Raw genomic sequence first — 23,185 nt, 5'->3', positions numbered from 1 at the left:
ATGCTTTTCATAATTTATTTTAATCGAAATTTAATAAGATTGCCAGCAACGTGTTGCCAATGTGGACACTGCTTTATGTAGTAATAAATAAATAGATAATAATATATTATGTAAAAAATATTTTTAGAATATATTATTAGGCCTACATACATCATTTTCATCCTAGAGCCGGAGTCCAAAGTTATGAAGCGTATTATACTCTACGTACCTAAATATTGCCACTACTCTTCTGCAACATCTTCTTGGCTACGCTTCTAGGCGCTGTTGTCGACTAAATGGGAGGAGCTTGTTAGTTCACAGTTTTAACACGTAGCCAAGAAGATGTTGCTGATGAGTAGTGTTAATTATTATTGTTTTGTTTGTATTAGTTATCGCTTATGGTGCAAGAGGTCCCGTATAAGAATTTACTTATTACCTTGAGCTTATCCTATTGGTAACCTAAAATATATCATATATATTAACATTATGTTTGGCTTGACGGACTGTTCATCACTAGCGTTTTAATGAAGTTAGTAGTTTTATTCAAGATAATATATTTAATTATGTACTGCCTAGAAAATTAAATCACAAGAAGAATGGTAGGTAATTAGGGAAAAATATCAATAACGCGGTGGCCGTGATAGTTTAATAAATCGGCAGCAAGCAAGCCTGCTAATGGATGCTGAACAGCCTTACATATCATCACACTAATAAACTGATTATATTAGGGCGCCGTGAAATGAAACAGTTTGAAAACCACTACGGTATGGTAGGAGTATATATCTCTATCTTTACGTGATTGGTTTTTATTCTTTACACGGATTTGTAGTATAGATACTATATTCAATAGACGCATGCCTTGCTAAAACAAGTTTAAAAGACCACATGCTCAAGCCTGATTCAGTTGAAGATTTATTCGGTAGGTAAATAAAAAAAAAAACAAAATACAGGCCGATAGAACGAGAATAATATTATTGTTTGTTTAAACATGGCTGGAATATCTAAAAAGGTATTAACTACGAATTATTATTGATTCAGAACGCCACAGGTACCTAGACGTTGTGACCGAGAAATCATGAAAAACTTGATTCTATTTTCTCGAGATTTCATTTTATGAAATTTCGAAATTTTCATTTCTCAAGAAGTTATATTATAAATGAGATTCTCGAGAATTCGATAAATTTTCACCACATGCCTAAGTAGGTACATTGCATATTCAGAGATACCTACAACAATAGAAAATACTACTATTTTGCGATTTCTCATTTCAAAATAAGAATAGTATGTATAGGTTATTAAAATCATAGCCGCAAGTGAAATATTTTCGATAAAACAGTGTATTCAGATTTATTTTTAGTATTTGACAAAGATTTTCATTTTTTTCCGGATGAAGCCATCTCTGGGTTCCCTACGAAATCACTGAGTTTCAGTTTAACGTACCTACGTGCCATTTTCGTATGCAAAAAGTCTTTCTCATTTCAGAGTTTGCAGAGGTCTGATTTTATGTCTCATTTCCATAATATGCTGTGCATGTTAAACGTATCATGTGTTTAGACTCTATGAAAGAAGGTTTATAGATAAAGAAAAATGATCAAAGTACAGATAATATACCGGTATTTTCCCAAATCTCCCGAGTCAAGGAATGGTTGCGTGTGTTGCGACTAGGGATTCCAATCCCGGGATGCCGAGCTATTTTCGATACCTATGAATCCCGGGATTGATAAAAATAATCCCGAAGCTTTCGGGATTCACTTTTTTATCAATTTTTATGGAAAATAAAATAAAAACGAAAATATAATAGAAAAAATACTTTTAATAACAATTAACTACATTAGAAATAAACTGAGTTTGAATGAAGTTTGATTTATATCCATGTGCTAGTTCCCGATTCATTTTATTTTTTCACATAAATTAATAAAAGTGAGATAAATTGGAAGAAAACAATGCTTAGCACTATTAACAAAGTAATTCCACCACGATCTCATACGTTTTACGGCAGTTTCATATTTGGCTGACTTATTAGATTTATGAAGCGGAAAGGCCATAAGTACACCATGATTTGCTTTACTATTTTAAATCTCGCTAACCCATTCATTAAGTTTTTACTATCAGAAACAGCAATCTCATATTAAATTCACATTATTATTTATATTACAATATTATTTACTCCATTAAACTTATGTATTTCCAAGATTGAACGTATACAATATTAACAATAAATGTCTTAAATAGTATAAATTATTTTGTTATACTAGATTTATTTTTGACCGATTTTATCAATGTTATTTGTAAATATAAAATTTTTATATTAACAATGGAAAAAAATGCCCTTTCCCTGGGATCCCGGGACTGGTCCCGGGATCCCAGGATTGTCAAATTGTAATCCCGAAATCCCGGGATCAGAATTTTGGCTCGGGATTGAATTCCCTAGTTGCGACCCCAAGTTTAAGTAGTAATACATGTGGTCAATATTTAAAGCGGGTTACCCGGTAAGACAAACATGATAGGTAATTACTTGGTTGTCGGCAATTTGGCCACAAAGTTTAAACTAGATAATTTCAAAAATAGATAGTTGGCCGCGTATTCAATTAATTCATTTCAATTGATCTGACACAAAAAAAAAATGTAATTGTTTTGCTGTGGTACTTTTAATTAGACAATACACAATACAACTATGAACAATTAAACACATACCTACATGACGTGTACCTATGCGCTATGTAACTACAACTATAGGTACACAGCCCAATGCATGAATTAATGGGAAAATAGCATGGCAGATAATTCACAAACTATGCCACGATATGATGATGGATATTCTATATAAGTACCTAATTAATGATAGTAGGTACAGAAGATAGAAAACATGCAACAAAACTACGATTTCAAGGGTATGAAAAAAAATCGTAAATAAAAGGTAAATCATCAATTATGTGTAGGTACCTATTGAAAATTTCAATATATATTATACTTATACATATTAAAAATCGTACAAATTGGTTAGGAGCTTATTAATTATGCCAACGTGTTTTTTCAAATTTTCGAGAATATTCCTTTATCTTAATTTAATTTGTTCAATAATTATTTATTCTCTCTCCTGTCCATTATATCGACACAATATTTATAAACCATATTTAAGTCAACATTTTTTAAGGACTACAATGTGACTGTACTGTAATGTTTTTTTCTTTTATTTTGTTAACTGTCAATTCATGGTGGAACTGCATCGTATTGTTGTTTTTATTTAATAAAACGCAATTTTTTGTAGTACTTATTCCACTTTTAATCAATAGATTAGGACCGGTTTCGTCCGCCTCAGAGGGACTTGTTTCTAGCAAGTTGAAATATGTAATAGACTAAGAAATGTACAGGACCGGCACACAGGTGGTCATTGATAAACAATAAAATACGTATTTTCTTTTCGTATACTTTGGCACACGATAGAACGGGACGGATATAGTGATCCAGCTCGACGTAAAATTTCACTTGCGTGCTCGCGTTAATCGCACTTGACCTTCGCCTTCCGAGAAATGAGTCGAAGAATTGTGCATGTGATGGTTTTGTGCATTTGAGCACAACTAAAATCTGGCAAAGGAAACTTTCTTTTACAATATTTTTGTGTGAGGACTTTGCGGGGGTTGACAACATGTGTGCGGACCAATGACATTAGTGCGGACACATTTTAGTAAGTGTGCGCGCGCACACGCGCACACCTTACAGGGAACATTAATCTTAAACCGACAATGTTTTTCTTTGATGAGGCATTACTTGAACAGGTGTAAAAATAACAAAAAAAAATATACGATCGCGTTGTGTAACTTGGGTTATAAGAACTGCAGACATGTCTACAAATAGAAACGCACGCATGCGTCTGGAATTCATTTCAATTATTGCCATATGTAATAAATTGAATGTGTTCAAATAAATTGGATTTTTTTAAATTTGAATACTTTAGAATAATTTAGATTGAATTTTAAACATTTCAGACGTACATTCCGGGCAATAAAAACGTAAAACGGCGAATTAAATGTACTACAATGAAACGGGACTGCAGGAACCATGCAGTAAATGTGAATTACGGGCACGTAAAATAGAGGTTTCACTGTATTTCAATTGAAGTGAAGTGAGCACAACAGAGATGCGCAATTCAATTATCATTTCAAAGTAATTGACTTCAAATAAATAAAATACAGGTAAGTACTGTTTATGAATTCAATATAAATATCCGCAAAGGACATTTTCTCTCTAAAATAATGGCTCCGGTGAGTTTGGCAGTTTTTTATTGACATTGACAGAAGATAAAAGGATAGATTCTACAGGTCTATCACCAGCGGAAACAGGACAACGCGGAAGAGGGAGATGTTTAGAAAATACCTTGAAATATGCTGACAGCTACCATTTAGGTATTATTAATATGATTTTCGTCAATAAATATCTGCATTTCAAGACTCGTCATTGTTTTATTGTTTAGGTTTAAAAAAATGAAAAAAGTATTTTAGTAAAATGTAATAAATCTAACATTATTCAAGACTATTGATATCAGAGAAGATCAATATGATCGACGCTGACAAGTTGTGTGACGTAAATTATTTTTAATTCGTGGTATTCTGGAAAAGACTTTTCCCATAAGTAGCTTGTTAATTATTGGCAACTGGTAAACAATCACCAGTCAGCAGCCTTTATCACGGGGGGGGGGGGGGGGGTCAGCTTGATTTTAATAATTCTAGAAAATTTACATTCATAATAATTAATATAATAATTATTATTGTCACGACGCAATCGTCATTTAAAAAATAAAAATAAAACCGTTGCTACACCAAGTTGCCGTTTATCAAACGCCTTCCACAGCCGTAAGTAAGGGGTCAATTACATTGAGCTTCTTTACGAGCTGTTTGTTGGCGAATTTATAATCTGCCTGTAAAGTCACCCAGTGTAATCATCGAAATGTTAGCTTGTTTGATGATTACACTGGGCGACTTTACAGGCAGATTATAAATTCGCCAACAAACAGCTCGTAAAGAAGCTCAACGTAATTGACGCATAAGGGCTTGTTTACACGAGTGTAGTACTAATCATTAGTACTCGCTATTCACACTACCCTATACGCGTAAACAGGCCGAATACGAATGCTTATTCAATTAGTTATTACTTATTTTATTACTAATTCGGCCTGTTTACACGTGGCGGTATTCGTGCGAATATTGAATTATAATGATTAGCAGTGAGTCCGTGTAAGCAAGTCTCAAAATACTACTTAACTACTTCTCTATATATATAAAAATCTCGTGTCACGATGTTTGTGGTCGCACTCCTCCGAAATGGCTCGACCGATTTTTATGATTTTTTTATGTATATTTGTTAGGTATGAGAATAGGCCAACAAGTATATTTCATACCGCTAGGTGATTAGGGTATCTCTATTCAGAAAAAAAATTCTTTTATTTTTTTCACATTTTTTTTTTTATTATTTGGCCTCAGAAAATACCTATAACCCAAAATTTTCCCCCTCCTACCCCCACCCTCCCATTTTTTAATTGCGATTTTATTATTTTTGTTTGAACAAATTTAACCGTCGTTCGTATTTCAAACAGGACGAAATTATTTATGTTGTTGAATGACAGATGGCGTTACGTCCGAGAAGAATTCTAGAAAAGCGTCGCGTCATTTTGACATTTCATTCGGCATATCGCAACGCAGTGCGTGCAAAATTTTGTACGATTTATTTTAATTTATCTATTTTTGTGTGCGTGTATTACAGTGCACAATGCCAGCAAGACGCAAGGGGGGCCATTTGATCCGTCAAACGAATAAAGCCACAAACATGCGAAATAGTAGAGCAGAAAGAACTGACGAACAAATCCAACAAAATAACAAAAACGTGCGTGTGAGCATGTCGCAATTGCGTGCATCTCAATCACAAGAGGCACGAGCTGAACGAAATCAACAACGACAATTGGAACGGAGCCAAGCGCGCCGGTTCGTAGTCAACACACGCAGAGCAAATGATTGACAACGCCAACAAGTACATCGAGCATTTACATCCGCTTTATTTCTTCATCTCGCATTCGAGTACGAGCCAGATATTGAATATTCCGCTCATCCGAAAGTGCTGATTGGTGCTATGGACAAAGAATGTCTCCATTGTCATGCGCTCAAATTCAAACATGAGTCAGCCGGGATGTGTTGCACATCAGGAAAAGTGCAACTACCAGAAATTGAGATACCACCAGAACCATTGAACGGCTTGCTCATCGGCACGGTTCCAGATTCAAACCTGTTCCTGAAGTCCATTCGCACATTCAATTCATGTTTCCAAATGACTTCGTTCGGAGCAACAGAAATAGTTCATAATACTCCGGCAAATGGTCAACAATTCCATTCTACGTTCAAAATCAAAGGTCAGATATACCACAAAGTAGGCTCATTGCTGCCAATGCCAAACGAACCACATATTTTTTTACAAATCTACTTCATGGGCGGTGAGGATATCAATCGTGTGGATGCACGTTGCGGCTACAATAACCTCAATTCGCCTAATGCCAGGCGTATCGTCGGCGAACTGGACGCCCTATTGAATGAGCACAATGAATTATTAAAATTCTTCAAAGCACACATGCACGAATTGCAAAGTGACAATCACGCTATTGTCATCAATCCTGATAAAACATCAGCTGGAGAGCACGTGCGTCGATTCAATGCACCTGTTTTTTACGACATTGCTGGAATCATGGTTGGCGACCGCACATCGACGCGAGAATTCATGATTCTAAGAAGAAACAATAATCTGGAGTTCATCGCTGACACACACCGTTCATGCGACGCTCTCCAATATCCGCTAATTTTCTGGTAGGGACAAGACGGATATTGCATAAACATTAAACAACGAGATCCTGTCACAGGTAATTCATTCATTATGAACATCATTACTCATTTTGAATTGAGAAAATGAATGGTTGGTGTTTTTTTGTTTTTATCGGCGGTAATAAAATTCAGCTACATGAAAACGACAATATCATAGAATTTCTCACACAGAGAGCTAAAATTTCTCATTTAAACCAAAAATTACGGCAGTTCACACTTGACGTATTTATCAGAATAAAAGCACATAATAATAAAAAATAAATGTTAACACACGGGAACTTTCTTGGAAGAAATTTGAAAGTATGAAAATATTACATCATACCAGAATTTAATAATTGGTACCCCCATATAAATCACCTCGCGACTAGTAGTATCTATAGTGAGGTCCAAGCGTGCCGGATTGGTGACCCGGGACCTTTTTTCAGGTCGGAGTGCGCTCAGGAACTTCCTCAGATAAAATTATAGATATTCATTTTGAATATAAAGTCGTTAGTTTTAACTCCAGAAAAAAAATCAATGACCTCAGTATAACGGGCACTATTAGTACCTGGACGTGAAATACTAGCAATACATGCAGCGATTAGTCAGTCAAATTCCACATAGTGATCTGATCATTATGAGAAAATGTATTGCCTGTTGTATTGATAGCATTTAAATCCGAAAATTTCAGTAGCTAAAGTCTAAATATTGTGATTTTGGAAAAGTCCGTTTGGTTTTTGGGTGATTAGGATTTATAAAACAAGCGACCTGGTATTATTTTATTCAGCACTACACCGCTCCTCGCGACTCCTTTGGGGGCCACGACTCATGGGTTGAGAACCCGTGGTCTAGAACTCTACACTGTAGTGCAGGCCTGGGAAAACTTTTTGGATGAATGGTCACATTAGGAATATAAAATGATAAAATACTATTTTTAGACATTTATTATCGTGAAAAGGGAATTTCAACATAAAAAAATAAACGATTCTCTAATAGCCAACAATTATTAATGAGAAGAATAAAACTATTTTAGATTTTACAACATTTTTTTAAAATTCTAGGTGTTAATTTTGTGTTGAGATTCTTAAAACTGCTTGTAAATGTTTATCTGTGATGCTTGATCGTAAAGAGTTTTTATTGTTATTCATAATTTTATATATTATGTAGGTAGAACCAACTCGAGCAGAATCTTTAAGTTGTTTGCATTTGTCCGAATTAAGTGTTGTCAAAATTTGCAGATGTCTTCTCGACTGTGCAATTCATGTACTTATATTCAAAATTTATTTAAAAAAGGCGTTGGAAAGTAGAAAAAGTAAACTTTTTTTTTTCAGAATTACGATTAAAGCTCGCGGGCCTCACAGAAATGCATAGCGGGCCGTAGTTTTCCCAGGCCTGCCCTAGTGGCTATCGTTTATGCGCGGTCTAAAGCTTATGACATATTATTACATGTGCACAGCAATGTAAATAAAAAATAATAATTCTACTACGCTATTCAACTATTTTGAAGTTATAAATTCATTACCGCCATATTCGTCAATTCATAGTATCAACCTGTAGTTTTACGATATAACGGATGTAAATATTGCACAGTGAATCGTGAGAGGCGTTTGACGAAATTATGTTCCCCTTATCAATGTGTGTGACATTTGCTTTTTATATCTGAATGATAAAAAGATTAGAATGGAGCTGATAATCAACAGAGAAGATAACGACATCAAACAAAACTATATCGACATTATTTCATTATTATTACATTACCCACAACTTGCATTGCTGGTTTGTATGATTTTGAAATACAAAATAATAACATTGAAAATAAGTATTTGCGTCAGTTTATCTATCGGATGTTCAGTATTAGTTCATACGTTCGCCGACAGAGGCGATGTAGGTTACAGGTCTACCAAAAATGATTATACGAAATTATTACATTCTGATCGACATTTATTACAACGTTTTTATTACGAGGGTGGGTCAATAAGTCCTTAGAAAAGCCGACAGGTGGCGCGACTAGTACTGTAAGCGGTTTGTTTTCATGCAGCGGCACTACCGATTCAGTATGCTGCGAAGTTTCAATCAGATTGGTCGGGTTGTTGTGTGTTTCTCGTACATTTAAAAAAAAATTTGCTTGTGGAAAATGGAAAAATGGAAAATGGAGAAAATTGAGTTTAGAGCTGTTATTAAACATTTTAATATAAAAGGGTTAACAGCAAAGGAAATAAAAAATGAGTTGGATTTAGTTCACGGCATATCTGCTCCTTCACTTGCAACTATTTATAACTGGTTAAATGAATTTAAACGTGGTCGTACATCAACAAAGGATGAACCACGCTCAGGACGTCCTGTAGAGGTGACTACACCAGAAATGATCAATAAAATCCACGATATGGTGTTAAGTGACCGAAGATTAAGGTTGAGTGAGATAATTGAGGTTACAGGGATCTCAAAAAGTAGCGTCATTTCTATTTTACATGACAAATTGGGCATGAAAAAAATTTCTGCAAGATGGGTGCCGCGTTTGCTCACAGTCGACAATAAACGCAATAGGGTGGTGGCCTCTAAAGCCCTGTTGTCGCTCATGCAACGCAATCCGGATGAACTTTTTCGTCGCTTTGTGACTGTAGATGAAACATGGATACACCACTATACTCCCGAGACGAAAGAACAGTCAAATCAGTGGATTGCGAAAGGCGAACCATGTCCAAAGAAGGCGAAAACCGTAAAATCAGCTGGTAAGGTTATGGCTACTGTATTTTGGGATGCACGTGAAATTATTTTCGTTGACTATTTGGAAAAAGGAAAAACAATAGCCGGGGATTATTATGCATCTTTATTGGACCAGCTAAAAAACAAAATTGAAGAAAAACGGCCTCATTTAAAGAGGAAAAAAATCCTCTTTCATCAGGACAATGCCCGTGTTCACACATGTTTACGATCAATGGCTAAAATTGAAGAATTGAAGTTCGAATTGGTCGACCACCCACCGTATTCGCCAGATTTAGCCCCCAGTGACTTTTTCCTTTTCCCAAACTTAAAAAAATGGCTAAGTGGACAACGTTTTTTTTCAAATGAAGAAGTCATCGATCGGACAAATGCTTATTTTGAGGACCTTCCGAAAACTTATTTTTCTGACGGTTTAAAAAAAATTGAGAAACGTCTAACCAAATGTATTGAGCTTCAAGGAGATTATGTTGAGAAATAAAAAAAAATACAAAAATAAAAACTGTTTTAATGCTTTTTTCTAAGGAATTATTGACCCACCCTCGTAGCTCGTTATTTGTCCGGTGGTTGTTTATCCAGTACAAATCTTGCAATCGATTTTTAATTAACTTCCCGACTAGCTAGACATTTGAAACTTTTAGAATATATCAGAACACGATGCCAATGCATTTTTAGACATTGAATTCATTTTCAGTTAATTCTGTTTTGTATGAAAAGTTATTTCGGAAGAAATCCGTAATCCAATCCACTATTATTGGTTGCTAGGGGGTGGTCCTAGCAACTAAATTATTAATATATACGTGCGTTATTATGGAAATCAAAATGTCAAAATGACATTTCAGTATTCTATATTTGAGTTTGTTTGTTTGTTTTTTTATTTACTTCATATCAAGTACAAGTTTGAGCATATTGAGCATAATAATTGAACAGATAATTTAAAAACGTTGTATACCTATACAAAGTTCTTTTTATCTTGTAATTATTTTATTTATTTTCTTATTTTATTTCTTATTGTATTATTAACTCATATTTCTCTGCATTTTTATTTTAAAAATTGTTAACACTTATTTTATGTCGTGAACGATTTAAATATATATATATATATATATATATATATATATATGTATGTGTGTGTAAAATAAATAAATTTGAATTTATGAGAATATGAATAAATTTTCACGAGAAATTTTTGCAGTCATACTAAAAATGCATTCATATCGTTTTGAAAAATTACCTAGCCCGTTACAGTTAATTAAACTTATCCACTGTACCTATCAATTTTAAATGAGCCTGTAATTTCTGAATTTCTGTGTTAATTCATGAATTCGAGATTCTGATTCAGATTTCAATATGTCGCCGTAAATTTTTTAGGGTCGAACGGCATACTTAAAATCCCTATTGCTCGATTGAGATTTTCTGAATACCATGGCACATCTATTGACTGTTCTTACTACCTTGCAGTGGCGAAGGGTGACTTTTGGAAAGAGGCAAGCTGTGGAGATCAGAGAAAAAGAGCACACTTGTCAGGTAACTTACGAGAAATAAGAAGATAATACTTACGATATTACTACTGATGAATAGGTGCACACTAATGACAACGACACACCTGTCATAGGTTTCACCGCTGAATTTGTCAAATTATTTAAATCACTTATGGCATTAGGTAGAATTCCACTTTTCTTTAGCAAACAATACCTACGCATGGCCAACAAAAAAGTTTGTCTAATGTATAACTGCCAGTTAAAAACGAATATTTATTATATAAATTGTTGTGAAAATGTCTAATATAAGTTTTTTTGCTGTATTCAAATCTAAATGAAACCCTTGGAAGGTCAAGCTTTGATAATTTTAGATTTTTGGAGAAACGTCAAACTCGGGAATGATTTTTTTAAAATGCAATCTACGAAAACTCTAGACAATTTAATAAATACTTATATATTTAAAGCACTGACGAATGATTTCGGTACAATATGAGATAATTTATCCACATTCAAAACACAGTAATACACTGAATTTTGTATTATAAAATAAAACTTTATCACCGTCTTTGAACTGTCAATATGACATGAACTGTGAATAGCATATTATGTTTGTCTATGACTAAAGTAACCTAAATAATAATCACGAAATACAATATTTATTTTTAATAACAATTTATAAATTATATGTGATCGAACACAATAGTTTTTTTTAATCATCCTTATTATTTATTACTTGCTTAAAAAGATAGTCATCGACAATAAACAAATCAACATAGAGTGTAAGCTTGTCCTGTAGCGCTTACTAGTCTGGAACAAATATGCAGACATGTATGAAGTTGGCAACGGAATCGCGGTAGAGGATTCAGCGAGGATTACGTCCGACATAATCCTAAAAATAGCACTCACGTCTGTGACCTTTTGTCATTTATTTTTGATTCGAAACTTGACTAAATTAAACGCTCTACTACTTCTAAATTCCGACGATAGATGACAATCAATATTTTTATTATATTACCTAGTCCTAGACAATATAGATATTTATTTATTTAAATTAAATACTTGAAAATAGAAGGTAAGCTTTAAATAATCGCTTAGTATGGAGCCTTCGCCACTGCTACCTTGTCTACTTTTTTAATAGCATTCAATCTCTTACCGAAAGAAACATCATATAGGTACATACTGTTACATGTGTTCTTATGAGTTTTAGGCTTTAAAATGTCAAAAATAAAAATAAATCACAAAAAATAAAATTAACCAATTCATAGTAACTAGTAATAGGTACTGAACATTATGCAGATATTTTCTGTATGAACCGTATGGTCACAAACTCAACTCAACTCAAACATCAATGTGTAAAAATAATGAATATCTTTCAGAATTAGATGTATTTTGAATATTGATTTATAAATAAGTATTTCATCTAATAATTATATAAATATGAGTAGGTATGTATACGGTTTTAGTTGTGACTAGAAGTCGATTTATTCGGAGTCTAACATACTATTATTAATTCATCACCGTCATTTCCGCAGAGTGCTGAAATGGCCTATGCCGAAAGGCGGCGCTGAAATGTCCTAGTTCAGGGTTGACGAACCTTTTTACGCGCGCGTGCCAAAATTTGACGTGCCGAGCAGTTTTTCATGGGGAAAATTAGTTTTTAAGAATTCTATTAAGAAAGTTAAAAATTTCAATTGAGTTCTTGGCACTCTATCTTTCACCGTGTTTCTAGCCGAAGGCATGTTTTTTATTATTTGAATAATTTTACCAAGATTTCAAAAGTGAAGAAATTGTGAGAGTATCTTTTTATCGACGCTTATTTCATATATTGTGATTTATGGTTTGTATTATAATACCGTTTTACTGACGAGGTTCTGCATACAAATGTCCCAGAATACAAAATACGTACTGCTTTATTGCATTTGTTAATCATGCCATACTCCGCAGTCCACCAATTTTGAAAGTCTCTGCTGCTTGATTCTAATAATGTTTGTTTTTTTTATTTCCACTGGCCATGTTAAATAGTATTTATTATATTAAACAAAATGCATGCACCTGTCATTACTGACACTTGCTACGGCGAACATCAGCTGGATTTAATAATAATAGTAACCAATAACAAACATAACCTCCAGTTGCCAGCTTAGAAAAAAAATAAAAAAACGAATTTATAAATCTTTTGCGTGCCAGCTAAATATTCGTATGTGCCACCTCTGGCACGCGTATCATGGCGCTATCATTAGCAGTATCATTCGCTAACCATGGCATAAGCCGAAACAGCGGCGCCGAGATGTTCTATCGCCGTTAGTGTTGCCATATTTTTCTATGCTGATTATAGTACAAAGGCGTAAAAATGATCGTATTTTTAAAAAATATATAGTAAAGGAACATTTTTCCTCTTGAATCCTTTAAAATTATAGTATTTTGGTATATTTGGCGTAAAATTATAGTATTTTACATTTTTCGCGAAATCAAAATTATAGTATTGTACTATAATTATAGTACAGTTGGCACAACTGATCGCCATACATGCCAACAGGGCGTGTAAATAAGAGATCCGCGGAGAGAGTTGATGCAACAATTGAACTGATTTTTATTGAATGTTGTAATATCGCAATCAATTCATTTACGTACCTACATAAATAATAATAAAATACTCATATCCGATAAGACGATACTAAGATTAGATAAGAATAATACTTACCCAACCAATCTATTTCAATACTGATCCATAGACTCAATTGAGATAGAATAGAGGCGGCGAACTTATGTTGGGTTTTGCCAAAGTGTCCACATACTCGTATAACGTGAACTTAGATATATTAAAATTATTATAATATATACAATATTATTATAAAATTGTAAAAATAATATCTTTGGATACCTATTATACTGATACTATAGGGACTTAGGTATTATACGTCCTAGAGCGATTTTTCAAATCCTCGGCTTACAGGGCAACACAGAATGACATGACGTTTTTCAAGCATATAACATTATATTGACTTTATTGCCGATTAACTCAGAGTAGCCGATTAATTATTAAAAGCATGTTTTAATAAAAAAAATCAGGTACATACTTACAGTACGACTCTAAATAAGAACCTACCATTTAAATGTAACAATTTAATTAAAACATAAAAGTATTAAAGCACTAATTGATGGAAATAGAATCTATACTCTTATAGTATTTTACTATTTCTAATAATGCGCCCACGATGGCCCAGCAGTTTACGCGTCGGCTTATGTCGTGGGTACTATGTTCGAATCCTGGGTCTGGAAAAACACTTATTATTTTTCAATTTGTGTTTGGGGTCAGTGTTTGGACCTAATATGTTGAGCAAAATCTATTTATGCAAACCTCCACTCTGTGGAGGCCCATACGACCTTATTAGGATCGGACACGGTGAAAAAAAGGAAGATTTATATGGATATCGCTTTCCGAATGAATTCTATTTTTTTCTTCTAAAAAGAACATTTTTCTAGTGGGATATATATGCATGAGATGTTTTCAAATTATGTATGTTAATCAATAAATACTTAGTTTTATATTTGCTGTAAAGAAATGTGTCAATGACCAAATAACATCAGTATCATAGAAACGTGAGTACAAATAAATAGATGTAGGTACATACAATATTTCCTGAAACACACTGTATGCATTTACTTATATATGGTCATACGGTATCAGTTGATCAAATAACAGAAAATACACCACGTTTCGTATGGATAAATGTGTAATACAACAAATAAATAAAAAATATGGACCTGACCTAACAGCAGCTGTCCAAATATAAAACCAGGAAATATAATACACAAGAAATTAATGTCATAAAGAAAACCATCTAAAAATTTGTTCGATATTTTTACCTTTGGCAAACGACGGGTTAACTACGTTAAATAATGATGTCATGATTTTATTTTCTAATCTACTCAGTTTTATACCCCGTTTACACGTGCATAGATTTTCTGCTGACAGTACGTATTATTGCGACCATAACGTTTATATACGTATTATCGCGCAAGTTGCAAGATTGCATTCATGTATCAAAAAATTTCAGAAGCTTCTGAATTTTCACGCAATAATTGGTACTTGCATGGCAGTAGAACGATAGTGGCGAACCTGCCGGAGGAAATACGAACTACACTGCACAGAATAATTTGACGTTTACCGATTGTCAACGAACTTGTCCGAACCTGTCTGAATCTGTCAAATAACATCACTACGATGACAACATCGCGTCTTGCTTACGCTTGAAGTTTGAGATTAGAGAGACAATCAGCACTTTTACGTGTAAACAGTTAATATCGCGATAGTTTAAAATACATTCTATTGGTACAAGTAAATCCATGCACGTGAACAGGTGCTATTATACATAAATGTTTTATATATGACAGATTATAATACTTTATCAAGTGTATCGATATGTAGGTATTATCGTCTGAGTGTACTTGTGGGAATTTAATTTATATATTCAATGTTATATGACTTTTATGTACTCTTCCACATCGATCGGATTTAATGACACGGATTTCGCATTTCGATATTTTTATTCATGCATACCTACCTAATAACTAATTGAGCATGTCTTAAAATGCCAATCCGTAAAACTAGGGTTGTGGAAACCGATTAACAAGACGTAGATATGACATTATGTATATGGGAAAATTCATATTATTTATCAATCTAGGCACTTAACAATTAGTTTATTTATCATTTTCATCAAAATGTGGAGAAGGAAACGTACTTTTTGTTAGCCGTTCGTCCGACACACTGAACCTTTCTCTGGACTAAACATAATATCGAACAATAATATAAAATCTGTATGTGAGAGGTAAACTATGGTAAGTCCATATTGCCATACAGGAGAAACAGATAACTATATATCTACAATATAATAATATGTTATGTTTCTTTGTTTTGTGGTCTTTCTATGTTTATAAAGCTTTTACTTTTTTAATGCCCAAAACGATTGTTTAATAAACATACATAATTTGAAAACACTTCTTGGAAATTTAATATAACCAATAGAAAAAATACGACACCCAGCAGGATTCGAATCTGCGTCTTTTGGGATTCGCGCCAACGTGCATTGACCTCTATGCTATAACATATTTAATATATACATACTTGTATATTTTTATTCGTCAGCATAACGATTTAACTGATATTCCTACAGATGACAGCATTATTTCTTTGTTGAAGTTAGTAAACGTGTCTTTGAATAAAAGAAAACAAAACAGGAAAACTTTATCAATTGTTTTCAGTATCTACCTGTTATTAAATAAGCAAATTAGTATTCCAGGTATACCTACTACACATGTACGCAGTGTAGATATTACGCATAATATCATAGTTACTTTTAAGAAAACATCCGTTGTATAGAATCTCAAGAAAAAATATTTAATTGTGTCTACTCTAACTGAGACAATAATAATTCTTCATTGACATGCATCGTATCACGTAGGCTTCTCAATGAGATCATTCCATCGGGTCTATTCTATACACAAGGCGACTATCGACCGCTAAAGTGATACATATTTGTATTGAGGTATTATAATTGTTACAATAAGTTAGTCGTCTAAACCAGCGCTGTCCAACTGTTTTTTTGCGGCCCGCGAGCTGTACAGCAAATTTTTCATCAAACATTGGGGAGCATAACTTTGTCAGAATTAATATTTGACGTGAAATGTTCGGTGAAAGAAAATATAAAATTGTGTTCAGAATTATCCATCATACATTAAAATATAAAAACATTTCATTTCTATGTTCGGAAGTACATATATCTGCGAGAGTCCCTTCTCTGACATGAAATACATAAAATCAAAATATAGAAACAGCTTGAAGGACTCCACGCTTGAAAATATAATTAGACTTGCCACAACAAATGTTGATATTGACATAAAAGAAATTGTTGCTCAACAACTAAGGCCACAATGTTCTCATTAAATAACTTATAAGTAAATATAATCTCTATTGTGTAAACCTAATAATTAATTTATGATGAATACAAAATTTTACAAAAAAAAAAACTTAATAATATTATATTTTTTATTATTTCTAGTTGTGTTATTTTTGATTTTTTTTTTGTATTAAAAATATTTTTTTAATTGACATTAACTGACTTTTCATTTACCTGTCCTCTTTGGCTCCAAAATGTTTGCTAAAGAAAAAATGGCCCGCGGCCTAAAAGAAGTTGTATAGCGCTGGTCTAAACAGTCAAAACTGTTTATCTAGCTCTAAATTTTATCACAGCCCAAAGAGGTGCAGTTAAAATATTGCACTAATTGCAACAATTACAACCAACTTATTATAATAATTGTTACAATAAGTGCTAATACTTTGATACATCATACCTACCCTAAGTTTGATAATATTTATCACTTTAGCGGTCGATAAGTATAGAATGAAATAATCCGAATGGAGTACATTATGGTAGGTTTATAGTGTTTATACAGATTTGATATGATATTATTTTCTCATGGCATCCCCTATCGGACGTTAGCCTCAATCAGGGCGATCTTCGCTCTACCGTCTGCTACATGGGATAGGATGGTGGACCTGTGCCGGTGCAAATCATGTGGTGTCGTCTTCCTCGTAAGTCTAAGGAATTTTAAGAATCTATACAGCCACGTTTCGAAAACCTCAACTTTCCTCCTGGCTAAGTGCCCATTCATCAATGCCAAATAAAATTAATGGGATATCATAACCATGGTCCACACATCCTGAAGCGGGCCCTCAGGCCAGGATATTTGGCGGCCCCCCGTATCTATCGCTAAAGTTAAAGACAATTTCCCAAATGATGTTCGAGGTAAAAACTAATGGTATTCAGTATATTTTAACGATGTTTTGAATAAATCCTTTTAAATTATGGAGTTGTCGAGTATCGACAGACAATATTGTAAAATTTTATCGCACTACCGCATATTTTTTAATGTTAATAAAGGAAAATTGCAATTTTTTTTACTATAAGTGCAAATTTGTAATGTGTGTTTATCTCACCTATCAGGTCGACCGCCACGCCGGGCCCCAACTTAGCCCGGCCCCCCAGGCTAGAGCCCTGTTAGCTCCCCCTTGTCGGGGGCATGATCATAACAGTCAAGATCAAGCAATTAATGTATATAGGTACTTACTAATAAAAATTGCACGGCAACGAGATTTTTTCTGTACCTATATGGTAACAAATTTAAAACAATAGTAAGAAAATATGACTAGGTATGAAATTATGCATATCTGTAGAGAATTGGAGGACATGGGTGGACCGTTTATAAAATGGGTGGAGGACATTTTTTTGAAGTCGAGAAAGAGGACAAGTCCTCATTTTGGATACCATCTGGAAACCTTAATTACAGGTGATTTATGCCGAGGTTATTATCCATTAAGCTAGGAACCGAGTGAATTTTCGGTATGGAAGCCATTACGCCTAAGTGAAATATGTATGCGGGTTTGAATCCTACTCGACCCAATTTTGATTTTAATAATAGGTAGAGAAAGGGCAGATTCTTCTGGCATTGCGGCCACGGCGAAATCTCTATGGAATTGTGTTAGTGTCATTTAAAAGTAACGACACCAACAGCCAAATAAGTCGCCTACACTGCCACAACAATCTGAAACCATTGATTAGACAACTACTGGAAATAGACTGGACGCATAGCACGAAGGAGGGACCATCGCTGAACAAATCGAGTCATCCCGTAGTAGGGAAGAGGTAGAAAACGTCTGAAAGATATACCCAGACGACAAGAACTTAAATTAAAATTGATTAATTTTAATGTGTGACCGGGTGGAGAGAGCTCGGTATAGAGATTGGAGCCGAATGGCGTGTAGTGCCAGTTTACATGACTTTATTTGGAAACGGTCACTTTCTTTACATTATTCACATTTATTTGGTTCACATGTTTTTATGAAACAACATAATCACGATATCCCGGGATTCCAGCATTTCAAAATGTATCTTAGGAAAACAATAGAATTCCGATTTCAATTTTTGACATAAAAATTCCATTCAATTAATATTGTCAGCCTCTTGTCACTCCAGAGACAAATAAAATAAATATACAATTTCAAGCATCATTTTATTGATTAGAGAAAAGATTGTAATATCATTTTGTTGGTGCCGTGTGCTGATAAATAATTTACAAAGAAAAGTACCGGTTGCAAAGAACAACTCTTTCAGTAAGCGATGCTATTATATTATTATTATTAAAATATATAATACCTAGATTCCTTTTTTGTAGCGTAAATATTATATTATGTATATAAGCATTTTATACCGAAGAGTGATTAAATTAAACATTTAACTTTGTGACAATTTTACGAACTTGGAGTAGTAGAGCGGTATTATATAGTTGTGACCATAGAGGTATTAAATAAAGGTAGGGGCAACGAATCGGCTTTCTCGTACAACTGAATGAACCAAGCCAACTCAATAGCCGACAACTTACGAGAAAATAGCGACGCAAAAAAATGGAGGGCATCACGGAGGATTTATTTTGGTCATTATAACGTACCTACCCATATAATATAATGTTAACGTGGAAATTTTGCTGCAACTTGATTAACAGCCCGCCTCACCATACTTTTTCACCATACCAGCCTCCTTAACCATACCTCCATATAACCTGCAGCCCCTAGGTTGTGACCAATGACATTAATATGTCATTGGTTGTGACACATCGGTCGTGTTCGGCAATCTTCGGCATTGGATGGCGAGCCATCGGGTACCTAAGCATGGCGCGAAAGGAAAAACACAGAACAAGCTCATTTCATAAATAAATTATAAAGTGTCCATTTCAAATTCAGTGTATCAAAACCACAAAATCATAAATTTATTTTAAGTATGAACTTCGAAATTAAATCTTTCACAGATTAGTGTTCAAAATTGATATATTGTGTTGAATATATTAAAATTTCATTTGAAAATCGATTCTCTTATTTTTATGCATTGTTTCCAACAGAATTAGGTATTTTTGAAATTTATTCATAGAATGTATTCACAATATGTTTGGTTTTAATATATCTTTTGATGATTTTATATTTTCTAGATAATATGGTAGGAATATAATAAATTATTTTCTACATAGGTAGGTACATAATTTTGAAAACACTTCTGAGAAAATATATTATAACCAATAGAAAAAATCTTTTTGAAAAAAGTAATCAGTAAAAGTAATGAATCGGATCTGCATCGCTCGGGTACCGCGCCCACGCACATATACCACTATGCTAAATGAGTAATACTTAATTGCAACAAATTTTAACTAATGACTTTTAATACTCACCAGGGCTCGAAATGGACCGGAGCGCCGTACCGGTTCGTGAAATCGGTAAAATAATCGCTCCGTCTCGTGGAAAAAGTAATTTGACCGCCTGAGATAGACAGGCTATAATCTAACACACTTATTTTTATAAAATACACATAACATTTGATAACTATTTTATATCTTCGGAAAATTGTCGAGCGCACCGTTTCGAAAACTTTTACATTTCAAGCGCTGATACTCACTGAAGCGCTTTCCAAATTGAGCTACTATTGGCGATCGGCTTTTGTATTTTAAATCAAAGTAGGTATTCCTTTAATTACTAACCTACGTCACACATCACTTCAAGATTTTGTTGTTGTAACTGACTATAACTTGCTAATATTATTTTATTTTAATTAATAGTTGTGAATATATTCATATATTTTAAGTATTGCATGTACATGGCAGTGATGGACTAGCGACCGAGAAGAGTGAAGGAACTGGAAATTAATCTGTTCGGTGGGGAGAGGCCTTCATCCAGCAGTGATCCATCATCTACCTCGGCTGAGTATGATGATGATGATGATGATATGTATATGGTCAGCACACGCGATCAGGTACCGCTGCAGAATATAGACATAGGACAGCATGCATATGAAGGGGTGGACAAGTTCACTTATCTCGGATCCAGCCTAAATACCCAAAATAAGACAGCAGAGGAGATAAAAATCCGCCTTATCTCCGGGAATAAATGCTGACATGCCTGCAAGCGACTGGTGGGGTCGAAAATTCTAGGCCGAAGAAGTAAACTTCTAATTTATAAAACAATTATAAGGCCAGTGGTTACTTATGGCTGTGAGATTTGGTGCTTAACTCAAAACGAGGAAAACAAATTAGCTGTCTTCGAGCGCAAAATACTCCGCAAAATCTTTGGACCCACGTTGGAAAATGGAAACTACAGAATAAAAATGAATCACGAGTTGGGAGAGCTGATTGAACAGCAAACAATCATAAGATACTGTAAGTCCCAAAGACTACGATGGGCGGGACATGTGGAGAGAATGCCTGAAGTTAGAGCGCCAAGGATCATGACGAAGTGGCTACCCCAACGGAAGAGACCCAGAGGCCGTCCAAGAAGGAGATGGGCTGACGCCGTAGAACTGGACTGGCTTCATATAGGAAGACCCGGTAACTGGAGAAGTGTGGCGAGAGACCGGAGTGAGTGGAGAGCGGTTGTGGAGGAGGCCAAATCCCACCCCGGGATGTAGCGCCGTGGAAGATATTTATATGTAGTCCGTGTGTTTTTATTATTGTTGTATTCTTGTGTATCAATATTTTCCACTTCTTAGTTTCACTTCACAAAGCCAAAGATTTACCGAACATAGACGATGATACAAGACTATTCGAAACAAGTCTAGGTACCACCGATATATACCTACTAGTAATTTTGCGGTCTTCAAAATACACCTAAGTATCGCAAGCTAAAGTTATTGTAACACGGTAGCAAAGGGTGGAGGTAGGCTGTTAAGATCCGCCATAGATAGTGCATACCTATTAAACTTTGTTAGTCATACGTATTTATTTTTACTGAACTAATTAAAATCAATACTATCTAAAATTAATTAAACCCTGCATACTCCAAACCATAATAGTTTTGATATACTTTGTACGATATGACAAAATTATGGACACTTTTTCATTTCTAGTTATTTGTTTTCATTGAATTAGGAATACATATTACACATATTGTTGGTTCATTTTTTTTACTTCATTAAGCCCTGCCTAAGCCAAACTATAATACATAAAAATATTATTCTTTCTATAAAATATCCAAAATCATGTATGATTTAAATGCATAATTATTATAGATATTTTATAGATGGACGAGTATTTTTTGACCATTATTAATTATTATGGCTTGGTTTCGCAGGGTTTAATTGAATTTTAAAAACTAACCAACACCGTCTGTAAATTGTAGTCTTATTTCAATGAAAACAAATATGTGTGACTGACAAAGTTTGGTGTGCACTATTTATGGCTGATCTTAACAGCCTACCTCCACCCTTCGCCACTGTATGTAACATGATAATGTTTATTGGGGGTTAACCTATTTGGTAGAATCTCTTTTTTATTATTTATAAATGAAATTTTTTGTAGTTATCTGTATAAGTATGTCTCTCTGTTCTAGAGTTTACGTGTTTGTAACAGTGGCGACCGGTGAGTTATTTTACTGGGAGTTCACTTTTTTCACCTTTTGACTGCCGTAAAAAGGCATTTGCCTTCATCAAAACTTCACCAAAAAATCAAAAAAAAAAAACTATTGGTTTTTTTAATTTAGTACATTTAAAAGAAATAACAAATAACTCACTATTTATTATTTGTTGTACCTCTAAAAACAGTTTTTCTTGAAAAAAAAATGGATTTTAAACTTTAACACAAACTATTTTGTTTTGACCGAATTATTAGTAGTACCGAAATATCTCGTATCTGGCAGTGACCGGGATTTATTGTTCATTTGTATGAGAAATCCATTTTTCTGTTTTTCATCGACACAAATTTTTCAATTACGCGTTTGTTGAAGTCAGGAATCTCTTGTATCATTCTTTTTTCGATACTGAGCATACATAATGCGTTCAATCTTGATTGCGCGATGGTGTTTCTACTAAAACACTTGATCCGTTTGAGTGTGAAAAAACATCTTTCGCTTTCCACTGATGTCATCGGAATAGTAAAAATTAAATTTAATAGTAAAACCGTTTCCGTAAATGTGTCAATGAGATTTTTTTCGATTAAAATGTTTTATAATGCTGAGGCGCCATCAGCATTATAAAAATTATCCAAGCTGTAAATAACAGACAATTCATTTTTGAGTTTATTTTTATCTCAAAAGTCAGACGTATTACAGAGCTAGTTTGAAGAGATATCATA

General features: G+C 34.0%; 1 protein-coding gene across 1 annotated transcript in view; it reads right to left on the bottom strand.

The window, feature by feature from the left end:
- Window positions 1–23,185, bottom strand: part of ATP7 (copper-transporting ATPase 1) — an 89,804-nt gene that overhangs the window by 58,217 nt on the left and 8,402 nt on the right. The gene's annotated exons all lie outside the window — the stretch shown is intronic.

This window comes from Rhyacophila brunnea, unplaced genomic scaffold (genome assembly GCF_057557595.1).
Source record: "Rhyacophila brunnea isolate RB1 unplaced genomic scaffold, BYU_Rbru_1.0 scaffold_6, whole genome shotgun sequence".
Taxonomy (NCBI): Eukaryota; Metazoa; Arthropoda; class Insecta; order Trichoptera; family Rhyacophilidae; genus Rhyacophila; species Rhyacophila brunnea.
Note: the sequence above shows the minus strand (reverse complement) of the source record. Positions and strands in the feature narration are given on the sequence as shown.